At 33.6% G+C, this 22,128-nt stretch overlaps 1 pseudogene; it reads right to left on the bottom strand.

Annotated features, from left to right (window-relative positions):
* The window catches only part of LOC149791817 (transient receptor potential cation channel subfamily M member-like 2), an 82,398-nt pseudogene that overhangs the window by 35,129 nt on the left and 25,141 nt on the right, over positions 1–22,128 (bottom strand).

The raw sequence follows: 22,128 nt of genomic DNA, 5'->3' as shown, positions 1-22,128 counted from the left end.
TGACATTCAAATTTGGTCAATGGTCTTTTCACAGCATGTGTGAAAACTCTAATAATGATTAATTGATTGAAACAGGTAATTTAGCTAGTTTTAAAGACTAAATTATTTCTCTACCATCATCAATTTTGGCCAAGCGGCATCTGTGATTGTTGACCTTTTCAATTCTCCATCTCAATATATATGCAAGATCCAATTATTTTCTACATATCCTAATACTAAATGTGACATTTAAAAGAAAAACTTGAACATGGGATCAGTGAATGGACAGATGGAAGTTTGATAAGTTAGTCAAGCTTGTTTTGACATCTGTCACAGAAATGATAAAAAGGTTTGTGATGTGGACCAGAGATCTTCACATAGACATCAGGAGACCAATATAATGCAACCTGGTCTGGCAATTTTGGTATAAAGTCAATCTTCACCTGCTTAATTATGAATGCTAAACAGATCCTAGAGACACCGAAAAATATATGACATTGCTAGAACATTATTATAACATATAACGACATACCTCTTCGAAGCTGTATTCAAATTTCCCAAGCAGGATTAAAATAGTCATAAAAATCATATTTTCTGCCAGGTGCTTAAAGATATGAAAAGCTGCCCAGCAAGTCAACAAAAATATACAATTTTTGGTGGCTCATATCATAAGAAACATCCTATCAAACTTACAAAATCCTGGCCATGTGTCCATATGACACATGGGTACTAGTTTTAATCAAATCTGACAATACATTTTGGAGGAGATGTCAAATGTGGGAGCTGTGGAAACCTGTTGATACTGAAACCAAATGCCTGATATAGAGATACATAAAACAAACAACAGGAGTGTTCTCACACATGCTGGTTAAACATTATCCAGTAATTCTGGAGATGTCATGAAATTATTCTATATAAAAATAAGCTTCATATTAAAGCATATGAAAGGAACAATGGCTTGCCCGATGGATCTGGATAAAAAATGCAAAACTTACATTTTCCACCTGTTTCTATAGAATCCATATGATATTTATGTCAGCTTTTTGTAGTTAACTTCATAAAAGTGGTAGAACATATCATACAAAATATATCCATAAAGATGAGTAAAAATTAATGGGATGAGCAGTGCTAAAAAAAACAAATTTTATATGTCCTTAGAGATAATTCTGCAAAATTCAGCAGGATTTGTCAAGTAAGCTGATATTAGGAACACACATATCAGCCAATACACAACGGATACAGGGCCATATATTAAGCTCACGTGACTTTTGGCAAAGTGAGCAAATAAGAATAATAATAATCAATGTTTTAGATCTTACCTGGCATTTGCTTTGATTTGCCCACGCAACGCGTTGTCATCAGTTCGATGTGACATGGTTCGTAATAATGCACTTGCCACAAGTGCTGCTGCTATGCCATCCTGTAAAGATCATCAGCATGGTCAATTAATATTTATTCCATGCACAGCTGGTCCATCGAGTTTTCAGTCAAACTATTGGCTTATAAAAATAAATCTTGTTTGACGAATACAAAATAGTTATGATAAGCTCTTTGATATTTAATAAAGTGGTTCTTTTACAAGGGGCGACCAACCAACGGATGAACCAGTTCATCTACACGTGAGAAGCACTTACAAGAAAATCTATCCACTATAACTTTTATAAACATCACTTTCTGAATTAAAGAAAATCATTAACTAGATGACGGCTGTATGAAATCATTAACTAGATGAAGGCTTTATCTACTGATTTTATAGTGTAGAACTACTTAAAGCATGGAACATTGTTATTTATACATGCAAGTTGCATAACAAATCTTTTACTGTATCATATCTCAATGAGTTCATTTTGCTATTGCACATGTTATGTCATGACATGGCATATTAATCCACTAAGCAAATGATGCATCTAACTTTTTCAATTTCTTCACAGTGAAGCAGAGAGGTGTGAATAATATTATCTGTGCTGCACTAATTACAAGGAACCATACAATCTGGCACACCAATTATTGTAAATAAGTAACACAATTCTAGAATCAATGCAGCAGTTGAGTGGTTAAGGTGTTGGACTAGTGACCCGACGGTTCACGTTCGATTCCCACCATTAAATGAGCCTGGATCAACCACTGTCAATTAAGCAACTTTTCGTTGTGCTAAATGACTTACTACAAATGTATTGCTCTGCCACAGAACATCATACCAAGCAACTGTAGCTACTGTTTTTATTTTGGACCTTTCAGTTTTTATTCAAGTGTGTTTGTGTCTGTGTGTGTGTGCTCATGCACCATTGTAACTACAAATCCAGGGCAATGGAAATGTTTCATTATGCTATAACTCTGTGTTTAAAATGTTGTGCTTATCCTACAAACATTTATTTTAAGATAGGCTAGCTTTCTACTGTATATGTATTGGAAGTATAGACATCTACATTAATCCTTGCATGAGGTGGTAGGAGAAAACATACTTTAACATTTTTTTGATGTGACCTGTAGCATATCATATACCAATGTATTTTGCTATATGTAGGGACTATGATCATGTGGCACTCTGACTCCTATATATTCTACTAGATTATTAAACCTTCTCGCAAATACAGCATAAGGCGGTCGACCCTAACAGGTTTAGGTTCAACTGAATACTAATTGACCATTTAGGTAAATGAGCTGGCTTCACCAGGACAATGAGACTGATAATTTAACGAATCAGCCTAGAATGTGTTGGACTTGGATACTGACATATTGTTGATTACACACCTGAGAAAATTCAACACAGAGATCTGAAGATTTGGGCCATTCAATCATTCTAATATAATTTACCACATGGAGTTTGCTAATAAACTAAAAACTTTCTCAGTCATCATTACCTGCCATGACTCAAATGTTTAAATACTGGCCTTCATTTCCAGGATATAGATGTGTAATGCACAGCTCTTAAATACATTCCATGCCAGTAACATCCCAAAACGTGGGTGATAGAAAGCCATCCCATGTTTTTTTTTTTTTTTTTTTTTTTTTAAGGAGATGGACCTCATTCATGTACCTTGATGAATAACCAAATGGATAATGCTATGTATATTTAATTTGCATTGTTTTTGCTAGTTAGTTTTTCTTTAGTTTTTTTTATTATTTCAGTATATACTATTGATAATGTAACTATGTATGCTGGACTTGACCTTGTCCAAAATCAAGTTCATTTTCTACCTGACCTGAATCATTGATTTTAGTTTTGTAGTAAACATGTTTATCTCAATCTGAGTCTAAACCTTTGGAAATGACCCATGAAATGCCAGGTCTATCTGTTGTTTACACTATTTTATATTACAATTTTAGTAACAGAGTTATATTTTAACTAGGATTTTAATTAATGTGTGTATTATTAACCTTCCAGATGGAAACTATCCATTAGGACATAGTTATTTTGCTGAGAAAATGCTAATTGCGACCTGAGGGCAGGTAGAAGACACCATAACCTTGTTTTTGTAAAAGTTGATTATTCACACTTTAAGATCTTGAGGCAAAATCAGTTGTATTACTTTGTTGGCTTCAGCAGTTCGTTTGAGCTGGAATTTTATTTATTCCCATTATTTATATATCCATTATTTATTCACTGGAAATAAAAAGTGCCCTTCAGAAATAATATTCTTGGTAAGAGTCGCTTTAATATTTACTGAAATTTAAAATATGGATATAGTCTATCATTGTGATTCAACAAAAGACTGCTGGCACATCACCACTACATGGGCCATCATAGGCACAACATCACTTCCAGCTCTAAGGAATAAAGCAACTATCTGATCTTTGGAACATAATATTGTACAATTAATAAGATCATGCGCATTATCTGTATTTATATTCAACAGAAATTACCCAGCAGTCACTGTTTGAACAGATAAATTCAAAACTCCAACTAAATGTCGTTTTTTTTTGGTCTCTCTCTGAAAGAACATTATGTTTTAGGGCAAAACAATGCCTTTTATCTACTCAAAATATTTTTCCTTCTGTATGTGACTGGAGCACCTAAAATGATGTCATGTTTTCAGCCAATACACATAATTTAGACTGAAGAATAATGTATTTTCAGTGCGGACTAGAACAAGAATAAGCATAATAATATATCAAGGTGTCAGTGAGTGTAAAATTGCATGACAAAGACGCTAAACCAGTAACAACGTAAGATGGAGAATTCACCATGGATATCGATATTTTAAGCCTCTTGGCATGGAGAAAATGATGAAAAAGTATTAACAAAATATATTTAACATGACCAATGTAGAGCTTTTACTAACATCATCAAAAGCTCACGCACAATGACACATATGTTGGTAAAATTAAATTACCTTTCCATGCAGCCAATACAGTTTTGCCATCTCTTGTTGGTTGCTGAGCACTGACCATATGAAAAGTTCCCACTCAGGGTTATCTTTAAGACAAAACAATATTCATTGTACATGTTTCAAAACGTTTTCATTGAAGAGTGTCAATAGTGCAGTAGGTAAATCGAAAAGTTATAGGTCTACACATGTATATATAACAGAGCTGAAAATTATGACTGTATCAGTTATGAACTCTGTCCAAAGGCATGTACCTTAACAAAAGCATATTTAATTCTAATCTGATCATAAAGTGCAATGCAAATTTTTCAAAAAATAATTGCTTTCAATTTCTCATAGGTTCCATCTGTGAAGAGTGTAGACATGTGTTGCTCATCAGATGACAATGTTTTGCATTTTGACACTTATACAGAGCAAACTTCGCACACAAAATATTTGGATATTAAATCTATTATAATATTTTCATATATATATATATATATATATATATATATATATATATATATATATATATATATATATATATATAGTCTAGACTAACCGATACAATTCTTGTTCATTCGATTGTACACTTGCATTAAAAGAATTTTCTTTTTAAAAAAATTTAAATAAAATATTCTCAAATTTCAAACAGAGAAGACCTCTGTATTTATCAGCATTTATCAGTATAAACAATTTTTAAATTGTACAATTATGTATATAACAACCTTTGTTAGTAAACTAGGGGAATGGTGAGCATGCTGATTACATTGATATAACCCCAGCCCAGTATCATCCCCACCATTGCGTGTATGGGGATGGCGAGAAGTCTTAACGCGCCCTCTAGCATGTCATCAAAGTCAACTACTTAAAACAAAGTAACATTTTTGCCTTCGGATACATCCTGTGATTGTGTCACATCTGAGAGGCCTATGTACATTTTAAACCATCCAACTTAAATAAGAAAATTTGACTTTCATATTTTATGTATTTGATGATCTAGACAAAGTGTTATTTCATTACTCTAAGTTTTTGACAAGTGTTATTCGTTGCTATCATACATAAACAAGAAAAGCAATTTAGTTGATATAGGGACATGTTAACATCATAGTTGAGATGGAATACAGCAACACAATGGTCACCTCTGTTATTACATTGGAGTCATAATTGAAATTATTCATAAAATAGTAATGTCGCTTCTAAGATATAATAAATTTGGGCAATGCCCTAATAGTTATTAATAGAAGGGCAATCTGGAAAATAGGTGATCAAAATGGTCCTTGTTGGGGCCTCACAATTGGACACAAAAAGTAAATGAAAATGAAAGCAGCACAAGAGTTAGTGTATGAGTGTTTTATTGTATCACTTTTTACTGTAACCATGGTGTATTTCCAGCATCAAGACAATCACTAATGTGTCTAGCCATACGTTTCAAAAGCTGAACGTTTGAACTTTGCCGTCAAATGAAAATCCAAATCAAATTAATCTCAAACAAAGCTTATCCAGTACAGACTTGCCTTTTCAAAGTTACGGAAGATTTTAAGACAGCATACAGCTGAATATCCTACATGACTTGCCATGAATATTTTCTACTTTGATCAATCAGACTTGTTAATACAGCAAATCGAGTAGATTATGGCATGCTGGCAAACCCAGGCACTTTATGAGTTTAGTCCAGCAAGACAATGTACACGCATACACAGATATATATATATATATATATATATATATATATATATATATATATATATATATATATATATATATATATATATATATATATATATATATATATATATATACTATACTATCATACAGGTTAGAGAATTTTTAATTGTATTCTATGGAGATTTGAACCCAGGTCCATAGGTAAATGGCACTCATTGCGTTGCCTCCACACACCAGCCCATATTCCATCACGGTTAAGCACTAAGCATATGCTACACACGTGTGCATATAACACCGATTTCGTTGCATCATTTTTTGGTGATGCATGCTTAATCAAGATGGAATATGGGCTGGTGTGTGCAGGCAAGGCAATGTGATGAGTAGAGTACGAATAGAATATGAATTTCTGAGTATCTATAGAGTACAAATCTATAGAGTACCTATAGTATTATTTGTATTAAATATTAAGTATGCCTACTATTATCAAGCATTGTTCTATAGAATGAAGGAATGAAGCACTTTCCGTTCTGTATTGTGTATATTTATAATTCTCTCTCTCTCTCTCTCTCTCTCTCTCTCTCTCTCTCTCTATATATATATATATATATATATATATATATATATATATATATATATATATATATATATATATATATATATATATATAATGTGGGTGTTTACTTATTATTGCAGTAACAACTGGTGTTTGTGGGATTATGTTGCAGTAACATCGACAAGCTAACTCTGAACGCAAATATTCAAGAACACATAGTTAACAGCCCACACTGACATGATGAAACAACTAAGAGTCTAATTTCTTTAATCATTCTACATTTGCTTGGATGACCTTTTCCTTTCTGAGTAAATATATTTATAAACAAGTGGTCAGGTTTCTCGAATTACTTTGGACTGACATTTCAGTGCATTGAACAGTGATGGTACCTATTGAATATTGAATTTGGTTGAACTAAGATAATTTTCACATTGAGCCTATTTTGGTTAGATATATTCATTCTGTTCATGAAATAAGACTAGTAGTTCAAGGAACTTCACCATTTGTAGAGTGCTGAATCTCTTCAAGCAACTGAAATGGTGGTTGTTAATAATAACACTGATTAGAAGAAACTCCAGTAATTTCTATATTTCTTGGAAGTAAAGCATTCATGATTCATAAAATATTACAGACTCCTGAAGTTTGACGTTATGATGCTCACAAAGTGTTCCTGAAAAATATTCAGTTTTAGTGACATGCATCATATATGCAACCCTGAAAAAGGTTAAGATGTTGCCCCACACAGAACAAAGACCCATCCATCCCCATCCTCACTGCTGTAGATTTAAATGTTCAGAAAAGTGGCTCAAACCCTATTCTTGTTCTTACCACTATGGACTGTATCCCTTCGTTTGGATTTGGATTGCGGGCTATAGTATTCACCAAGTAAATCTTTTTTCAGCTGATTCACCTGATCCAGTTGATTTCCTTATTAAGCTGCATTATAAAACATCAATGATGAAGACAGAATTGTGTAACTCATAGTCAACCTCAACAAACAAGTATGATTTTCAGGACAGCCTTGTTGCCCTTGAATTTAATTATTTTCATTTTTTAACAATACTGAAGATATTTTATAAGTTATAAAAATCGCTTTTGACTGGAATCATGAAGTAGAACTGACTTGTGTAATATGAAGCACAAAGGAATATCGTAGCTCCACTTTCCTTTGTCAGTGATAGAGGTTGAGTGAGAAATAGATATACAGTCAGTCGAGTCTAATTGCTTCTTGACAGAAAATTTGATAGAAGCACTCAAAAAAAAAAAAAAGCACAGCAAGGATGAGATTTGGTATACATTCCATTACCTATTTTTGTCTTCCTATTTGTGTTGTTCATTTTAAACAATTATATTTTGAAAAGCAAGGATTGATTTGTAAAATAGTAGTGGTACTAAAAATGTATAATAATCGAGTAATGTGTTAGATTTCCATGGTCTTAAACTTTGTTACATAAAAGAATGAAGACCAAGAAGTTTTGTAAAATTCAACATATAATTTATTTCCCTACAATACAAAGTGAAAATTTACAAAGAACTTTTGGTATTGCAAAATAAATTAGAAATATTCCTGAAAGTTTAATCACAGGTACAGATATTTAGAACTGCAAATGAATATCAGTGATGTTCCGAATAAATGCCAGTATTGATACTGATGTGCCAGTAGCCTAAAATGTGGTGATGTGCTAACATACTTGATGTATCACAATGATATAATCCAAAATGTACATGAATCAATTCATAATAATTCAATGATTTAGTTTTAGAAGAATTAATGAAAAATTTGTAATTCCAGTGAATAATTTAAATGAATAAATCCTCTCCAATTAAACCAAAACACAATTATAAAACTGATTCCCCTTTTGGATGTTATGGTGGGAATACATAATTTTGAAGAAAATACAACTAACATCAAAAGCTACAACACAATAACAGAGCCAGGATATATGGCAATTTTCCATTAAATTAGTAAACAAACTTACTTCCAGCATACTTTATGCTGTCAACAACATCAGGAATTTCCAAGTGAAACCTAACGTACTAAAGTCAGATTCAAGTAAACACGTCTATTTCCACTAATAATAATCTTAATATTTAATCTAGAATCATAGATAAATAATTGCAGCAGCATCAGTTGATAAATGTAGAGAATATTTCCATTGGTCATTATATAACTATGTGATCAGACCCAGTTGCGTAAATTTCTGTATAAACTGTATGGAGAACAACTTTAGACTAACTTCTATAAATAGAGTCACGCACAAAGTTACTAATGTAAACACTGAATCAAAAGGCATATACACTGCATGCCTTTAAAGCGAAAGAAAATAAACAGCGGGTTTACATTTGATTTAGAAAATTGAATGAATTGATTCGACAGAATTAAATAACAAATCTTTTTTATTTTCTGAAGATAATTCTTTCTTTGATCAGATTTGAAAAAAAGCTGGGAATCTCAAAATCTGCTATGAAGAAAATTGGACACTTTCACTGTGGCTTGTTACAAATGAATTTGAAACTATTGGTAAATGGATATAAGGACTGAGAGGAGGAGAGGGTCAAATACTAACATTATAACAATAGTATTCACAGTCTTATAATGTAAGACTCTCACCTTAATGGTTAAGATGTGGGGTGGGATAGGTAAAAATCCCGCTACTCCCCCATTGTCACTGTCAGGGTCGATGTCTTCTACTGTTGGACTTTTGGACCCCATTAATATAACAATTTACCGATAGTCTTAATTTCATTTTTACATAGCCCCTGTGAGTAACCTAAACTGCTAAAGAACACGAACATAGTTTTAAAGAAATGACAATTGGATACTCACGCGTCTGGACAATAACGATTTGGCCAAGTCACAATAACTCATGAGAGCATCAAATCCAAGAGTCATTCGTATGTCAAACAAAACAACACATCCTTTGCTTTGAATACTAAACTTAACTCAGATCACATATTCCAATTCAGATAAAATATTAAAACCATGCTGTGGCATGTTCAAGACCATAGATTGCATTCCATTGGTAGAATTATTTGTTTGATGTTAATGTAGCTATTACATTGCAGATGGAAAATCCCCTGTTCTTTAAATGGGTGCCTAGCAGATGCGCTCAAAAAGAATTCATATGCTTAAATAAGGCTCTAAAACTGATAGGAAAAATCTTTAGAAGGACAGAATAAAAATACAAAAGAAATAAAATTAGGAATTGCAATTATAAGAGTTTAATGTTTTTTTTTCTTCTTCTGAATTTATCGTGGTATTAACTCTCAGTTGCAGACTCACACAGCTCACATAACGACCTTTGGGCATTATTTGCTGTCTGGGTCGGCAATGGAGAGTTTATGCCAAGTTAAACTCAGAAAAAGAAGATGAAACTCTTAAATATTAAATGTGTATTATGTTTTTTTCCAAAATATATGTCACTAGTTAGGTAAGACCTTAAACTGCTTTCTGACCAAGCTCAAACACAATATATATATATATATATATATATATATATATATATATATATATATATATATATATATATATAATCATGAAGAAAGCTAACAAGTTAAATATGAATAATAAAGGTATATGAAAAACAGAAGAAAACTGGCAAATTGTATTAGGACATGTGCCAGTTATTTCCAGCAAGTTAGATAAATCATAAAAAGGTGCGATCTTATTTTGAAATCTCCTTCTTTATGCTTGTTGGGCTTTTATGTTGGAAAAAAATATGATAGTTTACTCTTAGGTATTGTGCAATAAGAATGCATATTAAAACATGTGCACTTTAAAATACAGCTTACTAAAGAGAAGTATATATTTAATCCAGTAATCAGTACAAGAGTATTGTTTCATTAGTCCTATTTCAGGGCGATCACAATTTTATTTTTATTGACCTATGTGTGTTTGTATTGTTTTGTTGGTGGTGTTTTTGTTAGTCTTTACTTCTAAGAAATTTTCCAAGACAAGCAACGGTGATGCCACCAATTTAGGTTCATACGTTACAGCATTAGTTTCATTATTTGAGAGCATTTACAATAATAACAAATAATATTAAGTAATCACACATTCATGCAATTCACCCATAGATGGGGGAGGTCGCGAGATCGCATCCCAGCCAAGTCATACCAAAGACTTATAAAAATGTAACTCACAGCTTCCTCGCTAGGCGCTCGGCATTAAGAGGTTAGTGTTAAGACTGGTAGACCTGGTGTCAGGATAATGTGACTCAGTGGAACACCATGATACATGTCTGCGGCATGATGCCTTACTGCTAGACATCAATATAAACTGCCAGATTGCAGACATCGTAGCGATATGACTGGAAAATTGTTAAAGTTATGTTAAAATTCCAAATCACAAACACACCCACATGCAATTTGACTTATTCATTTCAAATATCTGGTCAGGAGAGACAGAAAGAGAAACAAAGAAGGAAGGAAAAACAGGAAGAGATGGTGCTGATGATATCACTGTGATGATATAGCAATCAAAGCTCTTTGAGACATGCTGATAATGCACTGAATTTCTAAAGGTTTAACTAAACATCAGAGACCTTTTTGTCTTAAATTTGAAAACGATTATTGCATGTTTGTAGAGATATTTTGCATTGTTGTTAATTTTCAAGTCAACATTTTGTCAATCCCTCTTTTAAATCATATCAACTTCAAAATGAGAACCAAGAAAAGTATTACATACCTCTTTATTCTCTTTCAGCATCTTATCAAGTAAAATATTTAAGAAATTTCCTGAGGGGACCTATACAGAAAATGGAGTGAATATATTGATTAAAATGGACATTGTTCTATGGTGACCGCACATGATGCTAATTAAACAAAAGACAGAGGTTAGATTTATGCAGATTGATGCTTCATGGAATAAGTTTGATCTTGACAGTAAACATCAGTGGAGTGTGATAAGGATGTGTCATTTCCATCCATTTCTTTCTGATCTCTATGGATCAAATTACAAAAGAAACAAATCCACAACTATAAGCCCCAAATTAACTGATGTTTGCTGGCAACTAAAAGTTACTTCACTATACAATACAAGACCTTCATACTCTGTTACTTACCTGAACAACACCTGTCAAAAGTATGATATGAGGATAATGCATATAAAACAGTGAGAATGCTGAGAAGCAGAACATATAATGAAAAACACATTAAAATTATTAACAAAAGGTTAAAGAAAGTAAAATAATTAAAAATTATAGGAACTCTATTCACAAAGTATGGAAGGATAGACAGAGAAATGGAAACAAGAACTCAAAAAACTAAAATAATGTACATATCAATTAACCCTATCTTTAAAAAAACCCAAACAAAATACCCCTATTGAAACAAAAAGCCAACTAATAAATTTTACATTCATCCCAACTCTGTGACAGATGTGGGTACTAATTAAGATGTACGTACAAAAAAGTGCTATCTTTAAAATGATATGTTTGAGATAAACGGTAAACATTAGACCAACAATGATCGGATAAGGAAGGAGATGATCAGAGAAATGGCTGGAACATCACCTATCAGAATCTAGATTGAGACACAAACAATTAAATGGTTTAGATGCTTCACCAGAAGTAACTGTCAATAACATGCAGCTCAAGGTTGCAACATAAAAGAAAATCAGTTTTTAAAGGAAAAAGAAGAGCAAGGAAAAGATGGATAGATGGCGATACTCAGAAAACGTGAGATGCTTTGCAGAACAATTAGCTGTATGACAAGAAAGAATGTGTCAGAAAGAATATAATTATATAACCATTCAGTAGCTGTTAAAACTCAACTAGAAATAAGAGCCCTACAAATTTATGTTATTATTAATGGAAGAGACCTATTTTAACGAAGTACAGCTTAATTTGCTGATATGTTGCTAACATTTGATCTGATTATCGCCATTTGCATTTATATTCAAATGGCTACACCACTCTTGCAAGCTACATGTCAGAGGTCCAGTAGTCACATGATATCAACAATAAGATCTCTTTATATGCAATGCTGTCAAAAAATATGAAAATACTAAATTAGAGTCATATGCTGTTTGTAAATGGAAAAAAGGATAGCATATGTTTCTGAGAATAATGACCAGAAACCTGTCCAGTCACTTCCACATAGAGATAGCCAGATTCAACAAGAATTGAGCATGTGTCGTCAATAGTTTTGTATCAAGTGAATGTGCTTTCTTCTTGTTCATTCTGCGTATGTTTCAATGGATTACGGAAGCACAAATGTATATATCATGCCTCGTTATTCAACCAACAGCAGGTTTATTTGCTTACTTGCAGTGATCAATGCTGATATGCTCTTGTGACTGTGGTAGGCAAGGAGACACCAATGCAGGTTAAGAAACACCTGGCGTCTGGCCACGGGAAAAAGTGAAAGCTGAATTTATGACACAGCCGCTAAACTCAAGTGAAAGAGTCATATAGATACAGCGAAATGTGCCTACGTATATATGCAACTATATGTGCAGAATCCATTGATGGCGATGGCGCCACAGTTTTCCTCTGCTTCTTTGCGGAAAGCTAAGCATCTCTTATCTCTTCTATGCTATCATAACTCATAAATATGTTTGAAACTCTGATATCTCAAAAAGCTCTCAATCAATTTCCCCATAAATTTCACTGCCGTTTATATTATAATATCTGCATGACTTGTACTACTGGAAGTTAGTACAATCTGCTCAGAAAAGTATATTGCGATGCTCCTTACTTATGTTAATTATCAGTTTCAATTTCTGCATAATGAACAGAAGAACATAACTTAAATTTTAATAAAGTGTCATACGTGATATGCTAATGTGTAAGGAAAATTGCTCTCATGTTCTTCATGGGACAAAATATAAAACTGGCAACAATATACAATATATTATTCTCTATTTCCCATACAATAAATTCAATTATTTGTGCCTCAAAATAATTTATATTATAGTGAAATGATCATAATTGATGTAAATTGTTATTTTTGTACCCAAGAAAATGTTCTGTTCTAAATTTTCTGAAACAATAATAAGCTCAATTTGTATCAAATAACATTTTGTCCATAATCATTCTCACACAGAAAATAAGAAGGATGTAGAAAAAAAGACCAACGCATTATATAATGATGTGTAAGATGACTTGTGCAGTGTGAATATCAGTTTATATATAATGTATAGTGTGCTAAAATGCTTACATTGTTGTACAGCTCCAACAGTCCTATGTCCGTCAGGAACTTATTGAGATTGAAGCCATTATTCAAAAATAGCTTTACAAAATTCACACTGTTCTGTTTTATGGCAGATAACACGAGGTCATCTAATCTGTTAGGCTGAAGAAACAAACAAAATTATAATTTACATTTTGATATTTTAGCGTGTTTAACACAAAACCTTGTTAACAACAAAGATATTTGTAACAGATTAAGGTTCTTGCTTTAAATGTTTACATGGCTTTCATGTGTTCTTACAGGATAAAGGATTAAGCAGTGATGTTTCATGATAAATGTTTACATTTCATTTTGCGCAGAAAGACTAAACACTTTTTTGTATATAATAAATTAATGTTTGTGCCTCAGAAAATCTCATATATGGTGAAATGATGATAATATATAGAAAAGCTATATATTATATACTTGAAAATGTTAAGTTTCAAATCGTCTCACAATAATCAGCTTTATTTAAATAAACTGTTTTTCCATAATTGTTCACCCACCTTAGAATGAACATATAGAATAAAAGATCAATACAGTATAGTTTTATCTACAAGTAGGTATATACCGTATCTATCGTATATGTTGGGACACTGTATTTGTTGGGACACTATAAATTAATTTTAAAAGTAATTTTTTTGCGCACTGTTTGTTCTGGGACACATCGTTATTTTCGAGTCGTAAGTTGTGGGACACCTTTTAAATCATTCGAAAATTACATGTCGGAAAATGCACTCCAGCTGAAATTTTATTTAAAAAAATATAAAACTGTGACCTTGAGATAAAACTCTTTAATCCACTGCAGCAGCATCTCATCATGATAACCCTTCTCCTGCACATGTACGATCTATTCTTTTGGTACATTAATATTTTTTTTAGTTTTCTCATACCGTGAAAAATTGTTAGAGGCAACACACACCCTGAAGCGGAAACTGCAAGGACAAAAGTCAAATTTTTTAAAATCTGCACTAGTCTTGCTAATTCTCACACTTCTGACACCCATCTTATCGTCAGTCCATCCAGGAATGCGATCAAAGTACACTAGAGTTTTATCCATGTTAATGATCATATTGTCAGAGAAATGATATGTTTCTCTTCTGGCCTTCACGAATTCATCACGTGATTTTATTTTCTCCAAATCTTCTGGATGATGCTGTGTCATCGATGTTCGCGCATGAAGCACTATATTGTGTAACTTTAAAAACTGTTCCATCGTTTCACTTTATTTTCAAAATTTTCATGAATAGTGGTGAAAAGGAACCCAAGTTGGCTTCCATATCTCGGCCGTCTTTGTATATTCAAAGCTAAAAAATATAAAATCGGCACACTTAAAAGAATCCATAGTTGGCTTCCAAGGTCAGCTTGCTTTGCGATAAAATAACCTTTGTGTTAATATCTTTTTAAAAAAATCGGCTTCCGAGTCCAAAGTCGGCTTCCAAGGTCGGCTTGCTTTGTAATAAAAATAACCTTTGTCTTTGATGTCCTGTCGGTAAGTTCAAAGAAGAAGTTTACCGATGGCTGCCAGTTGTGTTTATTTACCACCAGGGCTTCTATGTGCTTGGCATCTGTAGTAATAATTATTACAAAGCTGCACTGATGTCTGCGGGTAAATAGTAATGGTAATTTTGTAACCCGCGCCGGCGAAAAGATTGTCACTTGCACTCAAATGAATGTGTTTTCAAATAATGATTTTTATTTGCGAGATACTGTCATACAGTAGACCTGGATATAACTTAATCTTGGCTATTTTGCACCAAACACCGTGCCATGCGTGAATGGCAGTTGTCTTCAATATATTTGTTATTTCCCTCTCGTTTGAGAAATCGTTTGCTTCTCTTCTGGCCTTCACGAATTCATCACATGATTTTATTTTCTCCAAATATTGCTGGGTCATAGACATCTGTGCACAAAGCACCATGTTGTGTCGCTTTGAAACTTGTTCCATTGTTTCAATTTATGGAATTTTTAGTGTGCTAAAATGCTTACTTTGTTGTACCTCTGCAGCAGTCTTTGGATTGTCAGGAACTCCTTTAGACTGATGCCTGTATCTAAAATTAGCTCCTCAAAATTCTCAACGTCAAGTTGTAATCTGGTGTCACCTGAGATGGCAGTCTGAAGAAACAAAAAAAAAATCATTATATAATTCTTTGATATTTGTCCAATTTTTGCACAATTTACATAGCAAGCAAAAGCTTACTTATGAAGGTGCCAAGTAACAGGTTATGTTTACTTCAATAAATGGTTACAAGCTTTGTTGTTTTCCAAGAGGAAGATGGATCAGTTAGTGATGGATTGTGAGACATGTTTAGAATTTTTCTCAGAAAGACTAGACATCCTAAGAAATTGTAAAGTGTTATTGGAACAGAAAAAAAATATGTGAAAATCAGTTTGCTCAATGTATAAATTTTAAAGCTAATAAATGCCTTAAGCCACAATATTTTACTGTGATTAGAAGTCTGCAAATTATACCAAAAGATGCATAATCATAACACAGTTTTAATGGTTGATTCATCTTGAAGATAATGTAAGTAAGAGTGGCACTAATTGTGTTTGTCAGACTAGATTTGTGCAAATTAATCTATGGTCCTGAAAGTTGTGCTGCACAATACACAGCATTTTCCATGGCTAAATACTGTAAATTAGAGAATTCATTTTCTGTTTACAAATTTAGTGAACTAACATTCTACAACACAAATGGAACAGGAATATAGCTATACACTATGCACACTGTTATGGGGCAATATTATTTAGATGTTTACACAAAAGATTTTACATGTAGTGATTGGGCAAACTTAATGGGGTGAGGAGTGATGGGAATGAAAAGTGGACTTTGAGAATAAAAGTTAGGAGGTAGTTTTGCAAGCAATGAAGCATAATTCTGAAAATAATGAGATAGACACTAACCTTCGAATGTTTGTAATCACGAAAATTCACAGTCCTTCTCCAGGACAAAGCTCCTTTCAGCTTAGACATCACCTGGTTCTTGTTGGCTAAATGAGGGAAACAAATACCACACATTGCATTAATGCATGTTAACATTATATGTTATATAAACCATGTGAATGACCCAATTTATTGTATCTAATATAACTAAAAAGCTACAACTTTACACATTTCTGTAATGTATCACAGTACCATACTGGCTGAATCAATTAGCTATTATTGCTTCCAACTGTCCTCCATATGAAACCCATATGTATGTTTCTCATTTTTATCTCTGATGTTTCTTTGATATATGCTAAGCAGTGAACAACATTGGAAGCAATGAATAGATTGTAGCTCTAGAGCCCGAACAAAAAATAAAATGTTTACTGAATTCAACCTCTTAGCTGTTGCATAGGATGACAGTTCAAACAAATACACCAATGTCAAAAAATGCAGCATACTCTATACTGTATTTTTTATATGTTGTGTCCCAATTAATGTGAAAAGTAAATAATACAGAATGTTTGTAGGGGAATGTATTTATTGTGCACTGGTAATGTAGACAAATCAAGAGAGTATATAATAGAAGTTAATTAGTGCTACTGTACGAGACCTTAAACAAAAAAATTGGAAGAAGGAATATTAGCAATGACAAACCTTTTGGCAAACTAGGTGTCTGTTAATGGGTACAAATAGTTACAATTCAATTTTAAAATACTCATACCTTTTAGAATTGCTTTAAGCATAGCCATATCCATGTCTCTGTTTGGGTTCCAATCAAATATTTGAATCAGCTCAGACTTGCCAAGGCATTCCTTAATTAGCTCAATGTTTTCATCAATCCTTATATCTTCACAGAACTTGATGTCTATCATTCGTTTAAGAATGTCAGCTTCCAGGCTTGGCCAGATTTGCTTCCAAGTTCTGTTGAAACAAATTTATCAAGTGCACAACTAAAGTGGAGTTTACTAAACCGTGACTCAGCCTTTTCACTGTGTACCAGTAACAATGAATTAACTGATTTTAAAAATAATTACTACTTTATAAGAACGTATTAGTGAATACTTTATGAAACACAATACCAACGGAATAATTAGACAGACAGAAATCTATATAAAATACGTCACAATTGTCATTTCTGGTTTTTATTGTATACTTGACACGATATATTTTTCTCAAAATGAATCATAGAATAAAATATTGCAACTAAGAGAACTAAAAATGATATAAAATACTTTGGATTTTTTCGGCAAGATTAATACATACATTATAAATCAACAAGACACTTACTCAAGACATTTAATATCCCCCTCGTCGCTCTATCTATCTATCAATATATATATATATATATATATATATATATATATATATATATATATATATATATATATATATATATATATATATATATATATATATATATATATATATATATATATATATATATATATATATATATATAATACTATCATACAGGTTAGAGAATTTTTAATTCATACTCTACGGAGAATCAAACCAAATTCAGCAGGTAAATGGCACACATCAGCCCATATTCCCTCACGACTAAGCAAACGTCACCAAAAAATAAAGTTACTCAGTCGGTGTTATATGCAGTCATGTGTAACAGACACACTCGCACGATGACCTAGTAATTAATTCTCATGTATCTACACAGTCATTCCGGATTCCTATAAAAAATTCTCTAACCTGTATGACAGTACTATTTGTATTAAAATATTAATTCTGCCTACTATTATCAAACATTCTTCATTGTGAACCCAGGGATAGGACTTTCCTTTCTGTCTCGTGTGTGTGTGTGTGTGTGTGTGTATATATATATATATATATATATATATATATATATATATATATATATATATATATATATATATATATATATATATATATATATATATATATATAATGTTGGAAACATTCTCTGAGAATAATCACCCGATTACATTACCTTTAGGAATATAAGCCTACAACCTTCGAATCCATCCTTTCAGTTAACATGGACAAAAAGTAGTAAAGCTAGCCCATTTTACCTTTCTTTCCACTGCCATAGATAAAAGAGGATCCTCAAATATCCGGGTGGATGGGCGCACTTAAGTGATACACTGTGATCAGATAAGCATTCTATGAGAAACATATGCTTTGATCACGTCAATGTAGGAGGTAATAGAAGGAGGGGATTTGAACATACATAGCAATAACTCGGGTGTTCTTATTGGGAAAAGGCTCGGTTCCCAATGCGAACACTAACCCGTTCTCCTACCTTGCAAGCAACACAGTCTATGAGTAAAACCTTCCTGGATACCCATTGAAGTAAAGAGGCTGTGTTGACCTTTACATTGTCTATTGGTCGTTTGTGCCACAAAGATTTGGTTCGACAGATCCAACGAGAGTCACTGCAAAACTAAATCACAGACATAAAACTTGGAACGGTACATTCAATATCATTTTAATGGTGCAGAATGGTCTTACATGGCTACTTCTCGAGATGAATCTATTGAAGAAAGCAAGCGGCTGACAGATCTGTGTTGGCCAACGATGGCAACCTGTTCTTGGCCACAAAATCTGGCTGAGTTACAAGGACCGCCGAATCATCCACTCTAAACTGAAGATAGTGCTGGTGTAATGAACATGCCTGTAATTCAAACTGCATGCTATTCCAGGAATGTATTTTATATCATGGTAGTTTCAGAAAGGCTCTGACCAAGGGCTTTACTTTTATCTGAACTGAAATATATAAAAACTGAGGACATACTTGAATTTCGAAGAAAAGTGTTGTTGGCCAATTCAAGTCAAAATTAGCCAGTATGTCTGATAGAAATGTATCATGATAGACATTCCTTCTGCCAGTATGCCTGAATGCTGGATATGTTAGAAATCATGGATTGGCATGATATAATGGCAATAGGAACCAACGTTCCTCCACATATAGTCAGAGGGATCTAGATATTCAAAGGGTTGATGGTGCTGACTCGACATTAATCCCAGAAGACACACAGCTTCCTCATTTAAGTCTTCAAAGTGGAGGGACTTCTTACTATAATCATTTTGAATTTCTAACCCCTCATATACTCTGTTAATTTTTGTTCCAAGAGTATTGGAGCAAAGGCACAGGCCTGCACTTCATGATGGTTATTGATTGTTGATATCGCGTCCATGGCCAGAATTGGAGAGACAAAGGAGGTCACTTTGTGATTTCAACTTGTGATAAAATAGTCGACTATTAGACATTACTAATTTACACAATTCTAGTGAAATTCATATGGATGGAGGGACCATTCCATATCAATGACTTTACCATTTCTTTTTTTTTTTTTTGAGAGAGAGAGAGAGAGAGACATTGGGTCTGCCGGGAATGTGTCTGATTTGCACACTGATATTACCTTAGTCGCAATCGGTGATTTGGTACCCCTGATCCTACGCCTATATGAGGGGACAGGTCAAAACCTCTGAATTGGGCGTTATAATTAGAGCAGGTTTCCCACTGATGTGGACCTTCCAGAAAAAGCATTGATGATATCCTTTGTTTCCAAAGATTGATGTGGTAAAGCATTTTCTCTAACCCCAACTTGTCGCTGACTGCATTGAAGCCCGCCAACAGCTGAGTACCCAGAATGTAAGTAGTTTAGTAGTTTAATAAATACATAATATCGCTTCTAGTTGGGGCTTCCTCATTGGTATTTCTGTTTCCAGAAACTAATAGTGGCCGGAGTCATTTATAATACCAGGATATTATGTGACTTGATGAATGCATCACTTTGCATAAGGCCTATATTTGCAGAGGCAGTAAATGAATGGCATACCAGCCTGACAAAAAAGTCGCTGGTACTTGACCTTTGGAGAGAAAAAAACAACGTAAAATGGCCATTATCATATATTTTCCGAGATATCCTGTCATTAATATCTGACATTAGAAAAATGTGGAAGCCTATGGAAAAACATGGTCCCTTCTGCTTCATTTATTTCTACCAGAACCTTCACCAGATAGTTGTGCATGGTGGTACGGGATGGAGAATCGACAACACCTGCTATATTTCTTCAACCCCAGCCTGAAAGCTAAACTCAGTCACCTCGATTGTTGCTCACGAGTACTGCTTTTGGCCAGGATTATCTTCACACTCACTGGGTCTAGTATCCTTGTCAGGGTCTGCTTTCAGATCTAGATAGCACATCCCTGGTGGCATGGATGATGTAATTCCATCATATCGATACAAGTCACATTCTCTGTACTTCATGTAAGCAGTGAACATACCCACAGGCGGATGATTATATCGTATCATAAAGAATGGCTGGCTCACCAGTAGAATGGCTTGCATGCTTGCAGATCATGCAGGTTATAATAGTTCCAGTACCTGCAAAGCTATAATCTTGCTGGACAGACAGATCTATAAAAAACATTCATGTAATTACAAGTATGTGTTGCTGTCACGACTGATGTATGGTCAATAAGTAGATGAGATGGATGGTTGTATAGCTGGAAGACATGGGCACTTTCAAACGATGTTACCTTATCAAGTAACTGATCATTTGGGTCTGTAAAAATGTAAACCTAAACATACAGGCCCGAAGGCTATCCTCAGACATGGGTTGCTTACAAATACGGGTACATTCTCACTTGATATCAGAATTATCCAGTCCATTCATCTGTAATTTGAACAACACTGAGATGTTGCAATGGCGAAACCTCACTGTTCTGTCCTCCCATTTCTGCAAACGTGATCATTGATGAAGCGTGTGTTCATTTTCATGTTATACGGGGATGGGGGTCGATCAGTAATGCAAACACTACATGGTAGCGACGAAGCTCACTTGGTGCACCCAAGGCACAATTCATGCTTTTTTGCTTGTCCATAAACCGCTTATATTTTCCCATTTAATGGCAATGCGGGTGAAATATAAATCAATACAAGCATTAGAGATATACTGTTTGAATGATAACATGGCAAATTCAAGGCAAAGGGAGGTAACAGGCAAGAATTACTGCTCTTTGTATATATGATATAGACAGAAAAGATGAGTTTTGTAGTTGTAGTTGTGCTGACTTCAAGAGGTAGCATGCTTATATTCCCAATGTTAATGTGATCAGGGAACGTACTCGAAGTATTGACTTGTACTATAATAACTTTTTCTGCTGATTTCATGTGCTACTGTCCAGATCCTTGCTATTTAACATGCACTCAGTAATGATTCAGAAAACCTTGTCATTCCTGTCACCATTTGTATACTTAGTATAACTGTTCGATACTTAACAGCATCAATGCACTGACTTCATTTCTCTGTACATGCCTGTTTTTGCTTTACCAAATGTGAAGTCATGTGTGCACTTGTTATCATGCATACATCTTGGCACATTCATTTACTGTCCTGATTTTACAACATAAAATGGTAGCGATGGTAGCTGATCGACTAGACCAGGTCTGCCAGAGTGGTGTATCCCTGGCACTTTAGTACAATTGCCCTGGCATGATAAAACCACGTTGATGTGCCATGAATTGCCAACAAAAT

The sequence above is a fragment of the Sinohyriopsis cumingii genome, chromosome 9 (genome assembly GCF_028554795.1).
Source record: "Sinohyriopsis cumingii isolate HCF-2022 chromosome 9, ASM2855479v2, whole genome shotgun sequence".
NCBI lineage: Eukaryota > Metazoa > Mollusca > Bivalvia > Unionida > Unionidae > Sinohyriopsis > Sinohyriopsis cumingii.
The sequence above is the reverse complement of the archived record's forward strand: the minus strand, read 5'-3'. Positions and strand labels throughout refer to the sequence as shown.